The sequence below is a fragment of the Quercus lobata genome, chromosome 9 (assembly GCF_001633185.2).
Source record: "Quercus lobata isolate SW786 chromosome 9, ValleyOak3.0 Primary Assembly, whole genome shotgun sequence".
Lineage (NCBI taxonomy): Eukaryota > Viridiplantae > Streptophyta > Magnoliopsida > Fagales > Fagaceae > Quercus > Quercus lobata.
Genome location: NC_044912.1, coordinates 9,899,455 through 9,921,083, shown reverse-complemented (window position 1 = coordinate 9,921,083; position 21,629 = coordinate 9,899,455). Strand labels below are relative to the sequence as shown.

General features: G+C 33.6%; 2 pseudogenes; both read right to left on the bottom strand.

Annotated features, from left to right (window-relative positions):
- Positions 1 to 2,544: 2,544 nt before the first annotated feature.
- LOC115961180 lies at positions 2,545 to 5,135 on the bottom strand (annotated as a pseudogene).
- Positions 5,136 to 7,911: 2,776 nt separating this feature from the next.
- On the bottom strand, positions 7,912 to 9,196 carry LOC115961179 (annotated as a pseudogene).
- Positions 9,197 to 21,629: the final 12,433 nt, after the last annotated feature.

Here is a 21,629-nt window from a genome sequence, read left to right as displayed (position 1 = left end):
ACAGATAGATGTTATCAAAAATCTTATCACTCAACTAGTTGGTATTTTTTAGTATTTTCAATAGAGATATCATGAGTTTAAATCTCCCTCCCTTATTATTACTATTGTAAAATAACTTTCTAAATGGAGAAGAGTTAGAAAATTGTGTCGTATTATTGTCAAATTCATAATGTACATTCATATTATCTCCATATATTAAGAGGATTCGAAAGTTTGTTATTATTTTTTTTATTGTCAAAAATACCCATAATTTAATTAATCTATTCTTATTTCTTAAAAAGAGAAATAAGGTTAAAATGGTAAATAAAGTAAAATTTTCCCACTACCCTCACACTTCCCACTTCCCAACCCCACGTTTCTAACCAAAAATAAGAAAGAAAGGCTGCCCACCCACGGTTCCTAAAAAAAAAAAAAAAAAAAAAAAAAAAAAAAAAAAAAAAAAATAATTTTTTTTAAAAAAATTCTCACATCACATAAAAAAAATAAATAAAAAAAAAAACCAGCTTCTAAGCAACTACTCACATCACATAAAATTATTTCACCACAAACGCTTAACACTCATTAAACCTCTAAATTTTTTTTTATTGGAAAATATATTAATCCCAAATTATAATTTATGCAAATTATTAACTATTTTTTTAAAAAATAGAAGAGTTTCTGAGCGCACGCGTGAGCGAGCGCGTACTCAAAGGCTGGTCTCTATATTAAGAGGATTCAGAAAGTTAGTTATTGTCTTTTTTTTTTTAAAAAAAAATTTTAAAAATACTCCTAATTCAATTAACTTATCCTTATTCTTAAAACATAAAAATAAGGTTAAAATCGTAAACTGATATATATAAAAAAAAAAAAAAAAAAAAAAAAAAATCTACCCATGTTTATAAAAGAACCCCATGTTCTATAAAACTTCCCACTACCCCATATACACAACCAAAACTACACCCATGTTCCTATATAAAAAACTACCCCATGTTCTTAATAAAAAAAATAAAAAATAAAAAAAATCTACCCCAACTTCTTATTAAAAAAAAAAAAAAAAAAGTCTCATTACACATGCAAATCCCGTGTGATGATATAAAGTATTTTTATTAAGATTCTTAAGAGACCAATCCAGCCTGACCCGAATGGTTGCAAACAGTTTTGATTGAGAGGGAGTTGACAATGAATTCAACAATGTTAGAAAAAATGGGATGGGTTGGGGTTTTGAGTTGATCAAATGGGCTTGGCCGAAGTGGGCGAGCTAGAGTTCTGCTTGTGGGGGGATTTTGTAAGGGTCTCTTATGCATTGACATGACAAGACAACACATCTATTCTTGAAAAATTATGACAAAACATGGTGGAAATATCATAATTAATTAATTCAATAATATCAATTTTTACGTATATTTTATGTTTATTTATACATTTTCAAAATAAATAAAATAAAAACTATCAAAATCTTTATAGATATATAAAATTAAAGGAATTCTCTTTTAATAATAATTTTATTCAAGGGGACACATGCAGAAGTGTCCCAGGGCACATAGGCACGCCGGGGTTTTTGAAGTGTTTGCTCTATGGGTGTCTCATCTCAAATCAATATAAGTGGCAATGCCGACGCTATCTCTCCTCCATACGGTCTGTGACAATGAAGCAGGTAAAGCAATCTCCTGATTTCTGCTCTTCTTTCTCTTTTGAACTCTTTGTCTCAGCACTTATCTAAATCTGTATGGAACATCTCTCTCCCTTTGCAGCACGCTTTATTTGTAAGTTTAAAATGGATGATATCCTCATTGCCACATGCAAATTCCCATCAGCATTTGTACAGGCTATCCCGATTCACCTAGCTATTACATAAATAAAAACGTTAGTCATTTTACCTCACCAAAAATGGCACAAAAATAAACTTTTCCCTTGGTTAACAAAGAGCTCACAAAAACATTTACTACCACGAGTGCATTTCATTGCATCACAAAGCAATACTAACACATTACCACATCTTTCATTTACAAACATTCGTCTAAAAAGAGAAAATTGAAAGCATTGCCATACACAGAGAGAGAGAGAGAGAGAGAGAGAGAGGAAAATAGCAAAAAAGACTTCTGAAATTTGTGAGAGAACTTTAAAGAACAAGCAATATGAGCTCTGGGAGAAAATGCATATAGTTTTTGTTAATTAAGTGATGGTACAAATCACTAGTTGTACAAATCAGGTCCAAGTATGAATTATAAAGGTTACAGCTAGTAGAAGAAGTGACGCATCAAAGCTGAAAGAATTAATGACAAATGCATATGCTAACTTAAGATTAATTGCAGCTGGCAGTCGTGCGCATCAGCCTAAGAAAATAGTTTTAATAAGTGACCAAAATATCCATTCCCAACCCAGCCGAAAGAAGGAAGCTAAGAACCTAGGCAATGGAAACTCATATTATAAACTTTGTCCGATATGCCAAACTCTCATTGAGGAAATCCAACATTATTCAATGTAATAACACCCTAAAACTTAAACCTCACCAGTCGGGCGAACAAAAAATGAATAAAGAGAAAAGAAAGTAAATTTTTTTCAATATCACCAGTAATCATTGCAAGAACATGTTCCATTTTTGAAGTGATGACACCGGTTTGAGTCTCTCTCCACTATTTCGCTACCTCTAGCCATTGAAGTATATTTGATTGCAGTGTGACAGTCTCCACAAACACGAAGATTCTTAAATACTCTAATAGGTTTTGGTTTGGATATGCTTATAAGACATAATGCCACAGCTATTTTCTCACTGTGCTGAAACAAATATTGCTCCTTTAGTTCATCCTCGACATCATGATCGAAGAACAAAATCTGTATCGGGTACATAGCCCAATTCCTATATTTTTTAAGCCAATTGATTCAGTTCATAATAAATATCTTGTGCTAGGGGTGTGAAGTGTCCTCAACATGGAACTTGTGCACCATATTTTCCACCTCTATCCGGCTACAACCTGCTTCTTTGATCAAGTTTCTCTCATTCAAATTTTTTCTAATTATTACCACATCATCCCATTGACCTGAGGAAGCATACAAGTTTGATAGTAAGATATAGACTGCTGGATCATATGTCATATGGGTCTTGCTCAAGAATCATCTTTGCTGCATGTACCCCAAGTTCTTTGTTGCCATGAACCAGACAGGCAGCAAGAAATGTACGCCAGACTAGCGCATCAGCCTAGTCTTGAAAGGTATTGAATTAATGAATTCAAGTGCTTCTAAAAGGGATCCTGATCAACCCAATCAATCAACCATACATGCGTAATATTCCATTCTCGGAACAATCCCATGTTCTCTGTACATTGAGGTGAAGGGTTTCCAGCCATCAAATATTAGCCTCCACACAGCTACAAGCTGATAAAGCAGTAATATAGTTGATCTCATTTGGTCCAACACCATCATCAAGCATTTTGTGGAACATTTCCATAGCTTTAGAGCCAAATCCATGTTTTGCAAAACCAGTAATCATTGAACTCCAAGATATAACATTTCGACCTCCCATGTCATTAAAAAAAATGAAAAGTAGCTTCTATACCTCCACACCTAGAATACATGGAGTCAAAGCATTACAGATGCTTTTATTTGATGAGGACCCTGATTTTAGTACCCATGCATGAATTTGCTCTCCCTTACCAACTGCACCAATACTAGCAGCTCCACTCAAGAGATTAGCAAATGTGAAAACACTAGCCCCAATTCTAATATCCTTGATTTCATGAAAAAGCTCAAAGGCTTTTTCAGAATTCCAATTTAGGCATATGCATCAACAATCGTGTTGTAAGAAATTAAATTCTTCTCAAAATGCATATCAAAAGCTTTATGAGCATCTTCCATCATGCCAGACCTTGCATACATGCTAATAAGAGAATTTCCCACACAATTAAGCGATGCAAGACCAAGTTTCACTGCATGCGTGTAAACTTGTTGACCCATACAGGGATCAGAAAGATTTACACATGCCACAAGGACACTAGAAAAGGTGAAATGATTTGGTGAAAGTGAAACATGACCCTTGATCATTTCCCTAAGAAGTTCAACAGCTTAATTATCAAGCCCTCCACTTTGCACGTATCCTGTGATAATATCTGTCCAAGACATGATATTACAATCAACAATTACGTCAAAAACTTTCCTTGCATCATCCACTGATCCATCCGCTGCACACTTAGCATACATGTCTACCAAACAACACCCTACACAAACATCTAAAGCCAGTCCGTATGACCCAAGAATGCAATTGCTGCCCAAGATTTAACAATTTCTCTGCACAAGCTGAAATAACTCCACCAAATGTAAATCGATCCGGTACATACTCACTCAAAACCATATTAAAAAACAAATCTACAGCCTCCATTGGGTACCCAAATTGCATAAACCTAGTTATCATCAAAGTCCAAGTAACCGCATTCTTTTCAGGCATTTTCTCAAACACCTTATAGGCTAAATCCACATCACCACTACCCTTCACAAACATTTCAATCAATGCCCATCCAACACATACATCAGACTCAAAATATCCACTTTTGATAACAAACCCAAAAACGATTTCCCCAATGGGAACATTTTCCACATTCGAACACGCACGAATCAATACTGAAAAGCAATACTCATTTGGGCAGAAACCATTTTCAAGCATATCAAGAAACGTGACTATGGCTTCAGTTCCCATATCATTATTTGCAAAACAAGAACCATAGCAGTCCAAGAAACCAAAGTCTCTCAAATCTCCCATATCATCAAAAATGAATTTTGCTTTAGCCTAAACCCCACTTTTTTTAATACAAGCTGATTAGAGAATTGAGAATGAGAGAGTTGAGGTGGAGTTGGGAGTGAGTCAAGTAGTGGGTGTGAACGAGTTTGCCGAGTTGGAAGTTCCGGGACCTTATACAGGACTTGAGGAAGAGGGAGTAGGTGGTGAGGTCTGGGTGGGTACCCTTTTGGGCCATGAGATGGAGGGTCAAGATTGCTTTGTGGAGGTGGCCCACATTGAGGTGGTGGATCTGACGGTGGTTAAGGGGTTCAGAGTTTGGATTTAGTGGTGATGATGATTGAAGGTTTTGGCGGGAACGAGTTGAGGGTTTGATCGAAGGAAATAAATAAAGGTAGTTTGAGGCACACGAAACAGAGAGGCCTAGCATATTGATATTGGTTCCAACGGGCTACAATTATACAAGAGCCTTGGGTTTTGTTTGTTTGTTTATTTTTATTTTAAAAAAATATATATTTTTATTATATAAAGGAAAAATATGAATATCCATATATCAAGTTAGTAAAATATAGTAAGTTTAGAATACATTAAGGGTCTGTTTGGATACAGCTGAAAACTGAAAACTGAAACTGAAAATTAAAAAACATTGTAACAAAATAATTTTTAAATGTGTGAATAGTACTGTGAGACCAATTTTTAATGAAAAAATTGTTGAAAAGTGTAGTTTGTGTGACTCATAAACAGTGCACGAGAGCACTGTTCACAGAAGAAAAGTAAAAAAGTTACGGCTGGGAAAAAAAAAAAAAAACTGAAACGCAAACGTGCGTCTGGGAAGCGCGAATGCACTCTAATTGTTGGTTTGGATACGGATTATTCACGTTTGCGTTTACACTGTTGCGCGTTTCAGCCATGGTTGTTGACTTTGGTACCAAACTTATTGCACACCTCAGCAACTTGTCAGCACTTTAATCAACTTTTCAGTATTTAAAAATTATTTTAATTAATTTTTCAGTACCTTTTACACAAATTTTCAGCAACTTTTCAGTTACGGGACCCACAAATCTCATTTTTTAACAATTTTTCATTAAAAATGGATCCCACGATACTATTCACATATTTAAAAATTATTTTGCTACAGTGTTTTCAGTTTTCAGTTTCAGTAAAATAAGTTTTATCCAAACAGACTCTAAGTGTCCGGATGGAAATAATTCGGCATTTGTAACAAAAGTATATGTTTCAAAAAATTGGTAAAAAAATACCAAAACTTAGAAATAGCGCAACATGTATAGTATGTGTAGAACACATTTATATTTTAAAATTTCGCCATAAAAATGCGGACATATTTACTATATGCTTTTTAGAGATAAATATAATGATTCAACAAATTACAATTATATAAAAAATTTCTCAGCAATTTAATTTGAAATAATCCACTTAATAAATAAAATTAGTTCCATAATCAAGAATAAATCAACAATTACGTTAAAATAGAATCAATAGTTATACAAATTGTACAAGCAAATAATATTATACAATACTAATAGAATAGGTCAACGGATAAAGGATTAAAAAAAAAAAAAGTAACAAAGAGTGAACTTACAAGGAATAATTTGACGTTGAAAACTGTAAGATAGGAACAATGAAAAATTGATTTAAAAAAAAAAAAAGTAGGCTTGCAGATGGCAGATGGCAGATGGCAGATGCAATAAGGTGTACTGGTGGAGATGAGTTTTACTTTTGACGGTGCTGTCAATATTTTGAGTTCTACAATGTTTAAGTGATACGTGTTGTCTGATTTAAAGTCTATCTTTTAGGATTGTTTTAATCTTTTACAGTAGTTGAATAGTTGATAACCTCTGGCCCTCATTGCAATCTTTAGACTTTAGAGTTTTACTTTTATCATTTTTTAACTGCAGTATTTATGTATGGGTTTAATACTTATCTGTAACAATTGGTAATGAAACTTTTCATTCCAAAATTTCGCATTTTTTACTGTACATTTGAGAATTAGACAGTAGACAAGAGTTTTTTAATTGTTATGTACGTACATGTACTGAACAAGTATGCTACATGTTTTTACCCACTAGTATATTTAGGAGATAATATTAGATGTGACCCGTGAACACAACACGGAATTGGTAAATGAACCTGCTCTCTATCAAAAAAAAATGTTTACTAAACTTGTCACCTCAAGTCAAATACATAGGAAATCTATTTCAACCAACTTCATTGATTCATTTGGTTATATTTTAATATTTAGTCATCTAGTGCAAGTAAGAGATTGGTACATTTTGATTTCAATATGATATGCATAGTCCAAGTTAGGAGTGATTCATAAAGCAGAGGATGTATACTCATAGACAATTTTAATTCCCACACACAAATAAATAAAGCCATGCCCTATTATCATGTTCACTTATATTTTTGCTGCATCTTGTGCGCTTAAATTAGTACAAGACGAATATGTAAAAATAAATAAATAAAACGTATAAAAAAAATAAATAAATAAAGAAAAAATAATTAATGTGGAGGATCACTTCTATATTTCTCTTTCCATCAATCATGCTTGCATATTTCTACCTTAATGTCAACTATAGGGTATCTATAGTCTCGTTTTTTTTAAACGCAGCTAAAAAGCTAAAAGAAAAGGCCCTACAGCTAGCCTTTTTTGTAGTGCTGGAAACATTAAAGAATTAGCTGCCTGATTTATTCCAGAGGTCGAACGATTCTTCACAACGATATTTGGAAGGATTCCTTCTCAGTAGAAGGCAGGGCAGCCACTGATTGGCACAATTATTGTAGGCCACATGAATTGATTGCTTCTTTTTTTATTTTTTTATTTTATTTATTTATTTTTATATTAACATGAATTGATTGCTTAACCATTCATATGAATACAGAATAAATAAAGAGGAGAAAAGCAATTTGTACGACTGAGCTATTGCCTGGTTTTTCAGCATTGTTTTATTACTTAAATCAAATACATATTCGCAGTTATAAAGTTATAATTTTTCCCTCTTAAAAAGACTTTAACAAGTAAATATGTCACGTACTAAGCAAATAAAATAAATAAATAAAATTGTTGTAGGTATCATAAATCAAGGGACCCATTATTTGTCACACAAAAATATGAAGTGTCTTTATGCTATCAAATATGTGAAGAATAATAGCCCCAATTCCGCGGTGGTGTTAGCTTTCCTTTGCATTTAAAGTTTAGCCAATTGACTTGATTTACTATATTGAAATGATGAACTAGTTGAATTTAAGTTGTCTTCTACATCCCCTATCGGTCTCCTTGGTGATGATGATAGGAAAGGCTTGGAAGACATTTGTAAGTATTCAACTTCTCCTTCAAACATTTCTACAACTTTATTCATTGAAGGACAGTCACTAGGCTTTATTTGTATGCACCATAATGCGACCATGATCATCTTCTTAGCAATTTTTTTCTCCTCCTCTGTGGCATCTTCCATTTCTATGTCATTTCCTTTGCTAAATTGGCCATAGACCCAAGTTGGGAAGTAAATTTGGCTTGAATGGTTTGCAAATGCATTCACGTTCTTTCTTCTATTTGCCATTTTCAATAATAACATGCCAAAACTATAAACATCAGCTTTATAGGAGACCCCTCCAATGTTTTTATAGAACAATTCTGGAGCTATATATCCTAGTGTTCCCCTTATAGCAGTCAAAGACACTATGCTATCATTCGCTGGATAAAGTTTTGCAAGCCCAAAATCAGAAACTTTAGGAATAAAGTTCTCATCGAGAAGAATGTTATGACACTACAAAACGTGGGGGTCTGAGTCTGCATTTTTTTAGGCCGCGTTTGTAAAAACGCGGCCCCAGACGGACTAAAGCTGTGTTTTATACATGGGGCCATAGAACGCGTCTAAAGCCGCGTTTGTTTGAGCTATAGCTGCATTTTTGGGGGTGGAGCTACGACCGCGTTTATAAAACGCGGCCATAGGACCTGTGTGTATTTTTTTTTTCTTTTTTTCTTTTTTTAATTCTTAACTGTGGCCGCGTCTAAAAAACGTGGCTCTAAGCCACTCCAAGAGAAATCTCACATGTTTTCTCAATACTTAAGGGGATACTCTCTTCCCAAGAAAAAAAAATGTATTTTTCAAGAGAACCATTAGGCATGAATTCATATATAAGGGCATGCTTTGGCCCCTCAACACAAAAGCCAATGAGTTGCACCACATTCACATGGTGAATCCTTCCAATTGTTGCAACTTCATTGATAAATTCTTGCCCATTAGCTTTGGAGCTACCCAACATCTTTATAGCGACAAGAGGACCACTTTCAAGCTTTCCTTTATAAACAATGTCATAGCCTCCTTCACCTAATTTATCCTTAAAACCTTTGGACATCTTCCTAATTTCTGAGTAAGAATACCTAATTGGTATGAGGTTAATTTGGCTTTGCAAAAATTCTTCAACAGCATCATACATTGATAAATGCTTCCTACGCCACTTATATATTAAAAAAAGCCACGATACAAGGAATCCCCAAGACAATTTTTCTTGCAAGGTATAATAATACTGTACAGGAACATCACAAAAATAACAATGAGAAAACTATTTTTTTGTAGCATTGCTGTCAGCTTTTTAAATTTTCACAAAAATACATGTTTTATATTGATATTTTGGGTTGTTTTCATTTTAATCTTCATATTTTGAATTTGTTTAATTTGGTCCTTAATCTCAGTGATGGAAACTACTTGCGTGGTCAAATGCTTCCACAGCTATCATACTTAAAAGATGACATGATTAATAAAATAATAATAATAAACTAATTGGCATTAAAAAATAGCCTAAATACACATGAAAAAACAAAAAATAAACGTTATAATTCCTCAATTTAAAAAAAGACAAAATGAACAAAATGATTTAAAAAAAAAAAAAATTAAAATCCCAATGGCATTGTTTGAGTAGAATCCAGTTTTTATGTTACTTGAAGTGATTCAAAATAGTTCGAAGTAAATATTTGTCTTCAAGGATTAGAATTTGGGATTTGGAAATGCCTAACTTAATAGGACCTTTTGAGAAGTGCACAAGTTAACAAAGTAGATGAGAAAATACCTAGATTATAAAGCCTACAGCCAAGCAAGAAATGTAAAAGATTAAAACCTACTTGATTAAATAAGAAAACACAAGGGAAATAAAATATACTTACAAGCCTAAAATCTACTACAAACCTGAGGACTACTTGACTTACCTACATCTCCAGAGAGAATTCGGACATTTTGTGTTGTTTGTGTTGTCTTTGTAGCCCCTTATCTATTAAAATGCATCATCTATTTGTAGGCAAGGATGATAGTAATTTTCATTTCATAACTACCCCACAAATTAAAGGAGGTGTGGTTAATTGTAGTAATTAACTACTTGTACCGTCGCAAGGTTTAGAGAAGGGTATTGTTGTTTTTTAAAAGGCCAACGTACTCGAACCATCCTAGCCCTAAACGTGTACAATTGCCATAGTAGTAGAATAGAAAGACACAGCAGAGAATATTGTAAGGAAGTAACCTGTAAAAGTTCTTTGTTTTCTTGGTAAAAGTATTCTCAGGAGCAAGGGTCATCGTGGTTTTTCTACCCCTATTCTAGGGATTTTTCACATATATCATTGCGTGTTTGTATGTGTTCTGTTGTATTGTTAGTTGGGAAAGGAAAAACATCTTAATTTGATCATTGATAATGGACTCCATGGATTTATCGCATTATTTGACGAAGGGAGATGATTTGTTACATACCCGTATGCAGCAATTGGTAGTAGAATAAAACATCAAGTGTCCAAGGGTCAAGCACAATGCACATGACCAGGTGGACCTTTGGACACTTGCCACATATTTTTTGCTGCCACCTAATCCTGTATGTAGTAATTGTTGCATATAGGTATGCAGCAAATCCTCTCGCTTTGACAAATTAGTTTAGGCTTTGTGTCAGTGGACTAGTTCCGGCTTTGTGTTGGCATTATCATGTGGTCTTGGGTTGGATTTTTTTTATGGTGTTTTGATAGCTCACATTATATATATAATATGTAGTTTTATGGTGATTCTTTTAACGAGCTTTGTTCTAGATTATTTAATCATTCTTGTCATGTTATTATTGAAATTGATTTTGCATAAATCAAATTGTAATTCCTAAATTATAGCATGTTTGAAATTTATTCATAATCATGAAACTTGTATTTCTCTTATCTCAATTAATTATATTACTTACTGAGCTCTATTTCTCATCTCATTCTTTTACCAAATTTTGTAGTAGGCAGTGATCATTTTGAGATAGATTTTTATGGCTAGTAGTAGTTAGACAACTACTAATGGATTTGATTTTTGTAGCTAGTAGTAGTTAGACAACTACTAATGGAGACTAAATTTTTGAGGTGGTGATCCTTAGGTGTTGTACATCCTAAAGGAGACTTGACTTATTCTTTTGTATAGAATAGTTGGTGATGACTTTTATTCCCGTTAGTACAAGTTATTGACATGTAATTATTACGTAGACCTCAATTCTTTTGTGGCAAGTGGTATTTGTAATTATTCATAAAGCTCTAACTTACTTTGGACCATCTTTAATGAAATCTTTAATGAAATTGTTATGAAAATTTCTTGATGTTTGTGAGAATTCATTGGATTGAAAAAATTTACAGATACCTTTAAGCTATAGTTTTCTCATGTTTTGGACCATTTTTAAGTTTGGGGCGTGACAAAAGTGTTAGAATAATGTGGCCCAATATAATATGTATGATGCCTCTATTATTAACAAATAAATATTCAATCTCTTATGAAATTATGCAATATTTTTATGATGTAAGATATTGATATATTGAAATAAGTCTACTTGATTTAGTAGACTAAGATTATAAATGCATTCATTGTAGTCCTTAACTTGACCATATCCATCATGATGTAGCCTATTCTGATAGGTACATTGTTGGACCATGATGGAAGGGAGGTGCAAGTTAAAATTGCTCAGACTATGGAAGACATTAAGGGCTAGTCTTTCGATGGTTAGTGCATAATAATCTCGGAAGTCCTTCCATAATGAGATTCATGCACGTTGAGTGTTGGCTTTAATAAATCTATCGTGTCAATACCAGTAACTTGAACTCCTATTAAAGGTGCTGTCATTATAGTAGTTTTGGATATGAACGATAGATGAATCCATGTATTAGCATGGAGTTATAAAAGTAATAACACATTAATAAACTTCTTCATTAATGAATCTAATTAATAAAGTTGTTTATTAACAAATGTAACATTTCTGTTACATGAAGTGTTATTACGATAGGAAGGATTTTATGGCTGGTCATGTCCTTTCTGAATATTATAAATATTGTCAAGGCCACACTTGCAAGGGGGTGTGAAAGAGAAAATAAAGCTCTTGTTAATCCTGACCAGCTGGGGAGAGCATCCTGATTGCTTGTGAGGTCCTTGAATAACATAATCTAGTATGTGAATTTCTCACATCTTATTGTTGATTTTTATTACATATGCACATGATATAATTGTTAATTGATAGATGTATTATATTTGTTTCTCTTGAATTATTACTTTTTAAGTATAATTCCAACAGTCACAAGCATGTAGGCTCTGCTAATATTTATGATAACTTGTCTTTATGGTAAATTTTTTTTTCCCCTATACATGTCATATTGTTATATGTTAGGTATACAATAAATTTTTATTAATAAATGGTTGTAACAAATACAGCATAACGCCATTTAGTTAATTTTAAGTTTGTAGTGGGAGTTAGTTTTCTTCAAAGTTAATACATCTATAACTCTTTCATTATTCTAAACTCAAACATGATGACACCCCTTCGGTTAATCACATGGATGAGATAGGATTTTGAAAGATTATATATATAAATGTGTCAACGCCCTTACGGATAGACACAATGTATATATATGTGTGTGTGTGTGTGTGTCAACGCCCCTACGGATAGACACAGGCTCTAATTTAATATAAATAAATATTTAAGAGATAAATACTAATTGATTAAATTCTTCCTTACGCCCCTACGGATACGGGATGAATTTAATTGGTTGAAATATTTGTCATTAAATATAAATTCTTGTATGTTATCAAAAGAAATTGATAGCCAAAAGAATTGGATTTTAATACACAAATTATATGTGTTGCGTTTTACAGAGAGATGGCAAACTCCTCTGGTTCTCTGAACATGGCTGATATCATGAAAAATTGTACACTTTCTGGACCCAATTATGCAGAGTGGAAACGTAGAGTAGATTTATACATGGGGTTTTATGATTACAGTAATTGTATTAAATCTGAATGTCCACCTAAGCCCAACGAGGAGTCTGTTGAGTCTGATAAAATCTCCTATAATAAATGGATTGAGGCAGATAACAAAATGAAATTTTTTATGTTGGGATATATGATTGATTCATTGATGGTTAGCTATATGAATTCCCCTAGTGCTAAATCCATAATTGATAGCCTAGAAGTGAAGTTTGGAAAAAAGTCTAGTGCACATGTGGAAGGCTTATGGGAAAAATTTATTAGGACTAAATTATCAGAAGGAGAAGATGCTCGTCAACATGTGATTAATATGATTGCCTTAACTGATGAATTAGCCCTTCAGGGAAGACCAATAGATGATAAAACAAAAATTTCAACTATCCTGTCATCCTTGCCCAATTCATATGATACCTTAAGACAAATTTATTTTGTTTCGAGTTTGGATTGGACATTAGATGATCTCTTATCTAAGGTCACAGCTAAAGAGGATGCAAAGGTGAGAGCTAATAATTTTTCAATTAACATTGCTGAACAAAAGGAGTCTATTCCTAAAGGAAGCAAAAGGTTTGAGAAGAAAAGAAAATTTAAAAGTGGTAAAAATGATTGGAGAAGTAACAAGAAGGCTTTAGTTAAGCAAGATGTTGAGGTCAAAACAAAACAGATTATTTGCTATCATTGCAACAAACCAGGCCATAAAAAATCTGAATGTCATTCTCTTTTGAGGTCACGTGAGAAACAACCTCAAGGTATTTTTGGCAATCTTATTCTCAATGAAATTAATACCACTATTATTAAGTTTGGATCTTGGTGGGCTGATTCAGGAGCTACTGCTCATATTTCTAATACTATGCAGGGGTTCAAAGGGCTACAGAAAATAAATGATGGAGCAAGTTACATTTATATGGGAAATGATGCAAAAGCCAAGATTGAAGGCATAGGAGTTTTTGAGTTAAAACTAAATAATGGGTCAACTTTTGATTTAGTTGATTGTTTGTATGCTCCGAGTCTTAGGAGAAATTTGTTATCTGTTTCTATGCTAGAAAAACTTGGTTATGATTTTTATTTTGGAAATGGACGATTCTTGATGAAGAAAAATAATGTTGTAGTGCTATATGGTTTTCGAAATAATAATATGTATCAAGTGCATTTGTGTGGGAGTATTGTGTGTGATGTTAATGTTTCTGTGAAAGATAATGCAACTTATCTATGGCACTTGAGATTGGGACATGTTAGTAAACAAAAAATTGGAAGAATGATCAAAATGGGTCTGTTAAGTGATGTCATATTAGAAGATTATCCAACATGTGAAAGTTGCATTGAAGGGAAAATGACGAAAAAGTCTTACTCTATAGGAGGTCATACTTCTCAGGTTTTGGAGAGAGTTCACACTGATATTTGTGGACCTATGAATATAAATGCTAGAGGAGGATATCGTTATTTTATCACCTTTACTGATGACTTTTCTAGATATGGGTATGTCTATTTGATGAAACATAAATCGGAGGCTTTAGAAAAGTTTATCACTTATAGACTTGAGGTTGAAAAATGGACAAACAATGTAATAAAATCTGTCAATTCAGATAGAGGTGGAGAGTATGTATCAAATGATTTTGAGAGATATTGTGCTGAGAATGGAATTGTTCATTTTCGCACTCCTCCATATACCCCTGAGGCTAATGGGATTGCTGAGAGACGCAATAGAACACTCCTAGACATGGTTAGATCTATGATGGCAAGAGCAAATTTGCCAACTTCATTTTGGGGTGAAGCTATTCTAGCAGCTATGCATATCTTAAATAGAATTCCCACTAAAGCCTTAGAGAAAACACCTTATGAGTTGTTTGTTGGTAAGATAGCTAGTTTGTCTCATATTAGGATATGGGGATGTATTGCTCATGTTTTAATTCCTGATCCTAGTAGGGATAAATTGTTGTCTAAAACAAAAAGGTGTGTCATGGTGGGCTACCCACAGCGGTCTAGAGGATATAGATTGTTTGATCCAGAAAGTCAAGTAATTTTGGAGAGTAGAAATGTAAAATTTTTGGAGGATCTTTTTGAAATTGAGGGTAATGATGATTTTCAAAAGGAAGTCTTGGAAGAACAAAGAGATACAGAGTCAATAATAGTGAAAGCTATAGATCCAACACCTTTGAGAAGAAGCACTCGAATTTCTAAGGGGCATGATATGTCTGACTATTACCTTTATAATAGTGAAAACTATAAGAAGGTGAAAGTTAGTCAAGATTTGAGAGACCCAGCAACATACTCTCAAGCCTTAGAAGATACTGATTCAAATAATTGGATTAGTGCTATAAATGAGGAGCTTGATTCTATGCAAAAGAATGGTGTTTGGAGGCTAGTGGAAAGGCAACAGGGAATGAAAATAGTTGGATGCAAATGGATTTTTAAAAGAAAGAGAGATGTCTCAGGAAAAGTGGAAAAGTTTAAAGCTAGATTGGTGGCAAAGGGCTATACTCAAGAATATGGAGTTGATTTTGAAGAAACCTTTTCTCCAGTTGTAAGAGTCCAATCTATTCGTGCTATACTTTCTCTAGTTGCATTCTTTGATTTTGAACTTTATCAAATGGATGTAAAGACTGCGTTTTTAAATGGTGATCTTGAAGAAGATGTTTATATGGAGCAACCTGAGGGTTTTATTTCAAAAGGAGATGAGAACAAGGTATGCAAGTTAGAAAAATCTATCTATGGATTAAAGCAAGCATCAAGACAGTGGAATTTGAAGTTTCATGAATCAGTAACAGTTTTGGGGTTTATGCAAAATTCTTCTGAACCTTGTGTATATGTGAAGAAAAATTCGAATAAGGTTGCCATTCTTACATTATATGTGGATGATATTCTTCTGGCAGGAAATGATATCGAGATGCTTTCTGAAATCAAGCAGTGGCTATTCAAAACTTTTGAAATGAAGGACCTAGGTGAAGCGTCATACATTTTGGGGATTAAAATTGAACGAGACCGGGTGAATAACAAATTGAGTCTCTCCCAGGAAAAATATATCGAGACTTTACTAGAAAAGTTTCATATGGTTGACTGTTTGAGTGGGAGGATTCCCTATAATTTTCTTAGGCCACTTTCTCAGAAAGATTGTCCTAAAAATGAGCAAGACAAACTAGACCCACAGTTACACCCGTATGCATCTGCTGTAGGAAGTCTTATGTATCTCATGATCTGTACTCGACCAGATATTGCTTTTGCAGTTAGTATGGTTAGTCGTTTTCAAAGTAATCCAGGAAAACTTCATTGGATGGCTATTCAATGGATTTTCAGATATTTGAAGCGGACTAAAGGTAGGAAATTGACATATCATGGCTCTGATGATTTAAAATTATCTGGATTTTCAGATTCTGATTATCAAGGGTGTCTAGATAGTCGAAAGTCTACCTCTGGTTTTGTATTTATGTTATGTGGTGGAGCTATTGCATGGAAAAGTAAGAAACAAGAATGTGTTGCTCAATCTACGATGGAAGCTGAATATATAGCTTTGAATGCTGCGGCAAAAGAAGCTGTATATTTAAAACAATTCTTAACAGAGTTGCTAATTGTAGAATGTGTTCAAAGACCCATTCCCATTTTGTGTGATAACAATTCTGCCATTGCTATCACCAAAGATCCGAAATGTCACTCTCGTGCAAAACATATAGAGGGGCGTTACCATTACATTCGAGATATGATTAAGAAAAAGAAAATGGTTGTTCAGAGAGTTTCATCAAAGCAAAATTTGGCTGATCCTTTTACCAAAGGCTTGTCCTCTGGGCTATTTGAAACACATGTATTGGAAATGGGGTTATGTTAGGCCAAGTGGGAGACTGTTAGAATAATGTGGCCCAATATAATATGTATGATGCCTCTATTATTAACAAATAAATATTCAATCTCTTATGAAATTATGCAATATTTTTATGATGTAAGATATTGATATATTGAAATAAGTCTACTTGATTTAGTAGACTAAGATTATAAATGCATTCATTGTAGTCCTTGACTTGACCATATCCATCATGATGTAGCCTATTCTGATAGGTACATTGTTGGACCATGATGGAAGGGAGGTGCAAGTTAAAATTGCTCAGACTATGGAAGACATTAAGGGCTAGTCTTTCGATGGTTAGTGCATAATAATCTCGGAAGTCCTTCCATAATGAGATTCATGCACGTTGAGTGTTGGCTTTAATAAATCTATCGTGTCAATACCAGTAACTTGAACTCCTATTAAAGGTGTTGTCATTATAGTAGTTTTGGATATGAACGATAGATGAATCCATGTATTAGCATGGAGTTATAAAAGTAATAACACATTAATAAACTTCTTCATTAATGAATCTAATTAATAAAGTTGTTTATTAACAAATGTAACATTTCTGTTACATGAAGTGTTATTACGATAGGAAGGATTTTATGGCTGGTCATGTCCTTTCTGAATATTATAAATATTGTCAAGGCCACACTTGCAAGGGGGTGTGAAAGAGAAAATAAAGCTCTTGTTAATCCTGATCAGCTGGGGAGAGCATCCTGATTGCTTGTGAGGTCCTTGAATAACATAATCTAGTATGTGAATTTCTCACATCTTATTGTTGATTTTTATTACATATGCACATGATATAATTGTTAATTGATAGATGTATTATATTTGTTTCTCTTGAATTATTACTTTTTAAGTATAATTCCAACAGTCACAAGCATGTAGGCTCTGCTAATATTTATGATAACTTGTCTTTATGGTAAATTTTTTTTTCCCCTATACATGTCATATTGTTATATGTTAGGTATACAATAAATTTTTATTAATAAATGGTTGTAACAAATACAGCATAACGCCATTTAGTTAATTTTAAGTTTGTAGTGGGAGTTAGTTTTCTTCAAAGTTAATACATCTATAACTCTTTCATTATTCTAAACTCAAACATGATGACACCCCTTCGGTTAATCACATGGATGAGATAGGATTTTGAAAGATTATATATATAAATGTGTCAACGCCCTTACGGATAGACACAATGTATATATATGTGTGTGTGTGTGTGTCAACGCCCCTACGGATAGACACAGGCTCTAATTTAATATAAATAAATATTTAAGAGATAAATACTAATTGATTAAATTCTTCCTTACGCCCCTACGGATACGGGATGAATTTAATTGGTTGAAATATTTGTCATTAAATATAAATTCTTGTATGTTATCAAAAGAAATTGATAGCCAAAAGAATTGGATTTTAATACACAAATTATATGTGTTGCGTTTTACAGAGAGATGGCAAACTCCTCTGGTTCTCTGAACATGGCTGATATCATGAAAAATTGTACACTTTCTGGACCCAATTATGCAGAGTGGAAACGTAGAGTAGATTTATACATGGGGTTTTATGATTACAGTAATTGTATTAAATCTGAATGTCCACCTAAGCCCAACGAGGAGTCTGTTGAGTCTGATAAAATCTCCTATAATAAATGGATTGAGGCAGATAACAAAATGAAATTTTTTATGTTGGGATATATGATTGATTCATTGATGGTTAGCTATATGAATTCCCCTAGTGCTAAATCCATAATTGATAGCCTAGAAGTGAAGTTTGGAAAAAAGTCTAGTGCACATGTGGAAGGCTTATGGGAAAAATTTATTAGGACTAAATTATCAGAAGGAGAAGATGCTCGTCAACATGTGATTAATATGATTGCCTTAACTGATGAATTAGCCCTTCAGGGAAGACCAATAGATGATAAAACAAAAATTTCAACTATCCTGTCATCCTTGCCCAATTCATATGATACCTTAAGACAAATTTATTTTGTTTCGAGTTTGGATTGGACATTAGATGATCTCTTATCTAAGGTCACAGCTAAAGAGGATGCAAAGGTGAGAGCTAATAATTTTTCAATTAACATTGCTGAACAAAAGGAGTCTATTCCTAAAGGAAGCAAAAGGTTTGAGAAGAAAAGAAAATTTAAAAGTGGTAAAAATGATTGGAGAAGTAACAAGAAGGCTTTAGTTAAGCAAGATGTTGAGGTCAAAACAAAACAGATTATTTGCTATCATTGCAACAAACCAGGCCATAAAAAATCTGAATGTCATTCTCTTTTGAGGTCACGTGAGAAACAACCTCAAGGTATTTTTGGCAATCTTATTCTCAATGAAATTAATACCACTATTATTAAGTTTGGATCTTGGTGGGCTGATTCAGGAGCTACTGCTCATATTTCTAATACTATGCAGGGGTTCAAAGGGCTACAGAAAATAAATGATGGAGCAAGTTACATTTATATGGGAAATGATGCAAAAGCCAAGATTGAAGGCATAGGAGTTTTTGAGTTAAAACTAAATAATGGGTCAACTTTTGATTTAGTTGATTGTTTGTATGCTCCGAGTCTTAGGAGAAATTTGTTATCTGTTTCTATGCTAGAAAAACTTGGTTATGATTTTTATTTTGGAAATGGACGATTCTTGATGAAGAAAAATAATGTTGTAGTGCTATATGGTTTTCGAAATAATAATATGTATCAAGTGCATTTGTGTGGGAGTATTGTGTGTGATGTTAATGTTTCTGTGAAAGATAATGCAACTTATCTATGGCACTTGAGATTGGGACATGTTAGTAAACAAAAAATTGGAAGAATGATCAAAATGGGTCTGTTAAGTGATGTCATATTAGAAGATTATCCAACATGTGAAAGTTGCATTGAAGGGAAAATGACGAAAAAGTCTTACTCTATAGGAGGTCATACTTCTCAGGTTTTGGAGAGAGTTCACACTGATATTTGTGGACCTATGAATATAAATGCTAGAGGAGGATATCGTTATTTTATCACCTTTACTGATGACTTTTCTAGATATGGGTATGTCTATTTGATGAAACATAAATCGGAGGCTTTAGAAAAGTTTATCACTTATAGACTTGAGGTTGAAAAATGGACAAACAATGTAATAAAATCTGTCAATTCAGATAGAGGTGGAGAGTATGTATCAAATGATTTTGAGAGATATTGTGCTGAGAATGGAATTGTTCATTTTCGCACTCCTCCATATACCCCTGAGGCTAATGGGATTGCTGAGAGACGCAATAGAACACTCCTAGACATGGTTAGATCTATGATGGCAAGAGCAAATTTGCCAACTTCATTTTGGGGTGAAGCTATTCTAGCAGCTATGCATATCTTAAATAGAATTCCCACTAAAGCCTTAGAGAAAACACCTTATGAGTTGTTTGTTGGTAAGATAGCTAGTTTGTCTCATATTAGGATATGGGGATGTATTGCTCATGTTTTAATTCCTGATCCTAGTAGGGATAAATTGTTGTCTAAAACAAAAAGGTGTGTCATGGTGGGCTACCCACAGCGGTCTAGAGGATATAGATTGTTTGATCCAGAAAGTCAAGTAATTTTGGAGAGTAGAAATGTAAAATTTTTGGAGGATCTTTTTGAAATTGAGGGTAATGATGATTTTCAAAAGGAAGTCTTGGAAGAACAAAGAGATACAGAGTCAATAATAGTGAAAGCTATAGATCCAACACCTTTGAGAAGAAGCACTCGAATTTCTAAGGGGCATGATATGTCTGACTATTACCTTTATAATAGTGAAAACTATAAGAAGGTGAAAGTTAGTCAAGATTTGAGAGACCCAGCAACATACTCTCAAGCCTTAGAAGATACTGATTCAAATAATTGGATTAGTGCTATAAATGAGGAGCTTGATTCTATGCAAAAGAATGGTGTTTGGAGGCTAGTGGAAAGGCAACAGGGAATGAAAATAGTTGGATGCAAATGGATTTTTAAAAGAAAGAGAGATGTCTCAGGAAAAGTGGAAAAGTTTAAAGCTAGATTGGTGGCAAAGGGCTATACTCAAGAATATGGAGTTGATTTTGAAGAAACCTTTTCTCCAGTTGTAAGAGTCCAATCTATTCGTGCTATACTTTCTCTAGTTGCATTCTTTGATTTTGAACTTTATCAAATGGATGTAAAGACTGCGTTTTTAAATGGTGATCTTGAAGAAGATGTTTATATGGAGCAACCTGAGGGTTTTATTTCAAAAGGAGATGAGAACAAGGTATGCAAGTTAGAAAAATCTATCTATGGATTAAAGCAAGCATCAAGACAGTGGAATTTGAAGTTTCATGAATCAGTAACAGTTTTGGGGTTTATGCAAAATTCTTCTGAACCTTGTGTATATGTGAAGAAAAATTCGAATAAGGTTGCCATTCTTACATTATATGTGGATGATATTCTTCTGGCAGGAAATGATATCGAGATGCTTTCTGAAATCAAGCAGTGGCTATTCAAAACTTTTGAAATGAAGGACCTAGGTGAAGCGTCATACATTTTGGGGATTAAAATTGAACGAGACCGGGTGAATAACAAATTGAGTCTCTCCCAGGAAAAATATATCGAGACTTTACTAGAAAAGTTTCATATGGTTGACTGTTTGAGTGGGAGGATTCCCTATAATTTTCTTAGGCCACTTTCTCAGAAAGATTGTCCTAAAAATGAGCAAGACAAACTAGACCCACAGTTACACCCGTATGCATCTGCTGTAGGAAGTCTTATGTATCTCATGATCTGTACTCGACCAGATATTGCTTTTGCAGTTAGTATGGTTAGTCGTTTTCAAAGTAATCCAGGAAAACTTCATTGGATGGCTATTCA